We start from the raw sequence: 5,457 nt of genomic DNA, 5'->3' as shown, positions 1-5,457 counted from the left end.
CGGGAGAGAGATACAATCGATTTGGATGTGTTCATATGCCCAAGTGAATTGCCACTCACCTGGGGGCCAGGCTGAAAGGACTCTCACATCTTGGAAACATGTGAAGTGGTCTCATTTACAGTTCTTAGTGGTACTTACTTACAGTTCATGCAGTTCATGGCTTTGGGTCTGAGCCCTGTTCTGGATGCCTCAGAAACCCTTCCACAGTCCCTCTTTGCTACCGAGACCAAGCCCAGTGTCACGTCTGCCTTCTGTGAGTTCTCTTGTCCTTCTCTGCCTCACCTTGCAGCCCTCCCCCACCAACCCACAACTCTAGGCAATCCTCCTTGTTTCTCAGCTCACCCTTGGTATGAAAGTAAACCCTGAGTTTAGAGTTTAAAGAGGGGAGACCTGACTACATTGCCATGCACATTGGTAATGTGGTTGTGAATACTATGAAGAAAATGTGCAGCCTAGAACATTCCTCCATCCTCTCCACTCAGGTCCTCGTCCATCATGGCCTTTTCCTGCATTGCTCTTTCAGTTCCCTCCTCCATGGAGCCCTTGCCTCATCTGGCCTCCCCCTGCCCACTTCACACATCTATCATATAAGGGATTCCCACTTGCAGGTGTTGTGCTAAGTGCTCCAGGGTAAAGGAGAAAAGACCCCCTGTGCTTGCCTTAGCAGTTGTGTGGGACAAAGAGATAAGTGAGCCCACATTCCAGTGATGTGCAGCCTGCATTCTGCAAACCTCTGCGGGAGTGCAGGAGACTTCAGGCCAACCCAGGGAGTGAGAGGAGGCCCTTGGGTGGGTTCCTGAGTTGCAGGCTGCCGTGGATGGGGAGCATCTGAGACATGGTGCCGGCTGCAGCACACTGTGCAAAGCATGAAGCAAAGTCAGGCCACGGGGCTGGCGCTCCCTCTGCAACTGCTTAAAATGTTTCATCCTGCAAGAATGTATGTGCTTGTTATGAAAAATTTAAGCTACTGAGTACATGACTGCTGCTTTCACTAACCATCCCACTACAAGGGGAGGGATTTGACAAGTTGTTAGATTTCAAAGTCCAGTCCTTAAGACCCGAATCCTCATGTATATCTAATTCTAATGTTTCTATAGACACAAGCCAAATGGGCGATAATGCTGGGACCATCTGAATTTCCTCATATAGTCTGCCCCCCAACCCTGTAGTGGTGTTAGACAAAGCAGGTGACATCTAGTAGCAAGTGAAACCAAGATTCAAACCATTTTAGTATTCACTGCGTAGCACTGGTCTCTGATGATGACCCTGAAGAATTTGAGGTGACATTCACATAAATGGTTAGAGATTAGCAAAACATTTCCCAGTGTCCCTGTTGGAAGTGTTGGAGCCATGCATTTGAAGATAATTTTGAACACAGCATCTTCTTGCCATTAGTCTTCAAAATTAAAGCAGAGAAAGGAAAATGATTAAAAGAGCTGTACTTGTGAGCATCACCTCTTAAGCAATGGAGGTATTCTCCGGTCAGTAGGGGGCAGCAAAGCTTAGATTTATTGGCCACCCATGAAACTCTGGATGGTCCCTGGATCCTGTAATTGCTGGGCAGAGCAGTAGCTGCAGAAGGGTACAGTGACCATTCCGGCTGAGCAAAAGGGGAGCAGTTTCTCTTGCACTGCTTACCTTCCTCCCAGTGAAGAAGCACTTTGCCTGAGCCAGGCCTGGAGGCAGAGGGATGGTGCTGCTGGGAGAGGTGCCTGTGGAGTGTGTGGTCCTAAAGTTGCTGCCTTCCAAGCCTTCGTAGGCTGGTGCATAAGGAACTTGGGGAATGCTTGTCAGATGGAAGGAAAACTAGGGAGAAGCAGAAATCAGTGTAGTTGAGATAGTCCTGGGGAAGAAGAGCAGTCAGTTCCCTCCAAAAATGCTACACCACCACAAGGGCTTGGGCCACAAATCCAGAGGAGATTTTGGCTCATTGGTGAACTGAGCACCTCTGGAGGCTGAGATATCCCCAAAATTTCAAATAAGTGTAGTCTAAATAGTGGAGGATAGTCAATGAAACATGCCATGGAATTGCTTAGGGCAGCACCTAGCAAACAGTGAAGGGAATGCTTAGTCAATGGCAGGTGCTATCGTCGCTTCTCATAGAGGTGCTAGGGTGCTTTCTTTTCCAGTCAGATTTTATTGACACAGCTTTTGGTGAGGGTACATGTAAGGAGGGGTAGGAGAAGCACAGACTGGGTTGCTGGGTCATACTTCTAGGGGTGCCATAATTCTAGGGTCCCCTACTGCTAGTGTGCTGTACTTCTAGGGGTACCATACTTCTATGGTCCTCTACTTCTAGGGGTGCCACTGTGAATGTGTGGTTACTGTTTTTGTTAATTAGCATCAAGGACATGGTACTGAAAAATCTCTAAAACCTCTGCCTGCAGCAAGGACCTGCAGGCAAGAAGCCCCCTGGGAGGGGTGCTCCTTGGTCCCGGCCTGAGAGCGACCCCTCCCCTGCTTGCCTGTCCACCTGCACTCCCTGCTGCCTACCCCTTCTGAAAGCTGCACCGTCCTTGTCCTCCCTTTCTGCCGCCTGCACATCAATGGGCTCGGCCTCAGGGCCACCACAGATGCTCTTCCCTCTGCCTGGAATGACCAACTGTTCCCCAGATTTCACAAGTCTGGCTCCTCATTATCATTTATGTTTCAAGCCGGTCTTCCTAGAGCCCCCCTGATTAAAGTATTCCCAAGGCCAGTTTTGTTCCCCTTTTCCTTTTTACTGATACACACACACACATTCGAGGCTTTAGAATTAAGTGAATTTTCGACAAAAGGAACGCACCTCTTGAACCAGCATTTGACTCAAGAAACAGCAGAGCGCTGCGGAACAGCTCAGTTTTCCCAGATATTACTTGGCTGGATTCGATTCGTGCCGCTGCACACCCGCACCTGCCAGTACCATGAGCGGTGACCCCTCATGATGACCGAGGCGCTGAAAATTGATTCGTTGCACGTTGACACGATGCTGCTGCGGACACACTGAGTTAATATACGATGGCAATGAATTCCACCTTTTTCTTCCACTAGTGTTCCGCGGCTCCTGGAGGGTTTCAGATGCAGCGCGCGGGTGGCCTGCACTTCTTCCAGACAGCCCGTTTGGGACCCCCCTCGAGCTCAAGGGCAAGGGCAAGGGCAAGCCTGCGCAGGCCCCCAGTCCAGCAGACGCGGCTCCTCGCGTCCCAAGTGGGCGCTCCAGGGACCCGCAGGGAGACGGGAGGGCACGGTCCCATCCCCAGCCCGGCTGCGCCCTCGGCCCTGCGCCCCTGGCCCTGCGCCCCAGCCCTCCGCTCCCCGCCCAACTTTGTGACGCGAGGCCGCGGTTTCCCGGCAACTGCCGAACGCGGGCGCCGGGCAGCCAGGCAGGCGGACTCAGGCGGGGCCCCCGGCCGGGTGGGACCGACCTGGCCTGGGCGGAGAAGCTGGATGGGGGCGGCCTGGGGGACGAGGAGATCGCCGCCGCCACGCTGCGAGGCAAGCCCCGGCCGCCGCCCACCTCGGCGCTGTCCGCCTTCAGCTACTTCCCGCCGCGGCGCCTGGACCCCGAGGAGCACAGCGACTTCTCCCGCCAGGCCAGGGTGAGACGGGAGGGGCGGCATCGAGCGGGGGGGGGGTGAGGCGGTGCTGGGGGCAGGGCTCCCCTGCCAGGGAGTGGCTGGGGCGGGGCTGTGCCACCCGGAGTGGGGACTGGACACCCAGCGGCACCGCGTGGAAGGGGTCTGGGGACCAGGCAGGGGGTGGGGGCGGGGCCCGGGCAGGGTGGGGGATGCTTCTGTGGGGGTGTGAGCAGGACATCATACTGGGAAAGGTCTACCGGGAAGGTCAAGTGACGGGAGGGGGGCGGGGATTGCTCACCAAGGAGGAAGACTCCATGGGGCACCCGGGAGTGGAGGGGGCAGGGACTGCTCCGCGGGGTCGTTGGGACAGGCACCTGGACCCTGAAGAGCAGAGCTTCTATTACTGTGAGACACAGATGCACCCCTCCCCCCCCCCCCCCAGAGCTGGAGGGGCCCCGCGGCAATCCGGGGGTGCTCGAAGAGTCTAGAAAGGGAGCCCCGAGGCTATCCAGTGTGCAGGATGCGGCCCCCTGAGCAGTATGTGCGGTGGTTCCCGGGGCTGTGAATAAGCAGCCAGGCTGATGGACGGTCCTGGGTCCTGGGAACCCTCGGGCCGCCTTCCCACCCGCCAAGAACCAGGAATAGGTCTGCACCGTCTGGCCCGGCCCCTCTGGGAAGATGTGCGTGGTGGGAAGAGCTCTGGGGTCTAAGCACCCGAAGCACCCAAGAGAGGGCAGAAGGAAGGAAGGAAGAGAAGCGTATTGAGAGTTGTCCAGGCCACCCATTCCTTTCTTTTCAACATTGTTTCTGTCCCTCCCCAGGGCGTTCCTCAAGGCATCTGATTAGATAAAAGCCTTGGTTGAGGACCCTCAGCCTGGCGGACAGCTGGGCACCAGGGCTATCCCTCAGCCCTCCTGGAGGGATGGGACTGCCAGAAGAGGGACACCTCACTTTTCTCAGGCTGCTGTCACAAGTGCCATGAACTAGGTGGCTAAAAACACCAGGAACTGCTCTCTCAGCCCTGCAGGCTGAAGCCTCAAGTGCGTGGGCCGTTCTGGTGGGTCAGTCCTGGCCTCTGGGGCACCTCTCCCTTGGCCAGCAAGCCTTCGGTTTTCCGTGTCTCCTCAGTCAACCTATGGCCTGCTCTGTCTCTCTTCCCATGGCTCACTCCCCTTCTATCTGTGCCCACACCCCCCTTCTAAAGACACCAGCCATCCTGGACTAAAGGTCCACCCACTGCAGTCGGCCTCATTCAGTTTAAATGATTCTGCTTGCAGTAATGCTTTTGCAAAAAGTTCATGTTCCCAGGTACCTGGGATTAGGACTTCAAGGTATCTTTTTGGGGCACACAGCTCAACCCATAAGGTGGAACACAGATTCCCTTGGAAAGGAAGTTAATGATGTGGAAAATAATTCCAAAAAATGCCTCCTTCCTCTTCTCCTAGCCACCCAGTATTAGTGGTGCCCAGGTGAGTCCCCAGTTCTGGTCAACTCTTGCTGGAGTCCTAGTGGGAGGCCTCTTGAGTCTCATGAGCTTCACTTCACACATAGAAGCGTAGTTTCCAGTTGAAGCAACTATGGCCCTCAGTCTGCCCCCCGGGATGTCTCTTGAATCCGAGGTACCCCTCTGCCTGGCTTCTAGCATGTGGAAGGACTGGATGGAGGAAGGAAGGAAGGAAGGAAGGAAGGAAGGAAGGAAGGAAGGAAGGAAGGAAGGAAGGAAGGAAGGAAGGGGACTTCTGGGGCCATCTGACAAGGTACCTGTCTCTGCTGGCCATTGAAACGGAGAGGGGTGGAACGGAAGGGCTCCCGACCTTCTGCCAACACACACTTCATATATTTTCTTCCTGTGAGCAGTAGGTTTTGAACAACTGTAAATAGTTTCACTTATTAAATGGGG

General features: G+C 54.8%; 1 long non-coding RNA gene across 1 annotated transcript; it reads right to left on the bottom strand.

The window, feature by feature from the left end:
- Positions 1-1,482: 1,482 nt before the first annotated feature.
- Positions 1,483-3,118, bottom strand: LOC139437372 (uncharacterized). The gene is made up of 2 exons (XR_011647131.1): positions 2,786-3,118; positions 1,483-1,806 (listed from the first exon to the last, which is right to left on the bottom strand). It is a non-coding gene; the product is annotated as an uncharacterized lncRNA (long non-coding RNA).
- Positions 3,119-5,457: the final 2,339 nt, after the last annotated feature.

The sequence above is a fragment of the Dasypus novemcinctus genome, chromosome 22 (genome assembly GCF_030445035.2).
Source record: "Dasypus novemcinctus isolate mDasNov1 chromosome 22, mDasNov1.1.hap2, whole genome shotgun sequence".
NCBI lineage: Eukaryota > Metazoa > Chordata > Mammalia > Cingulata > Dasypodidae > Dasypus > Dasypus novemcinctus.
The sequence above is the reverse complement of the archived record's forward strand: the minus strand, read 5'-3'. Positions and strand labels throughout refer to the sequence as shown.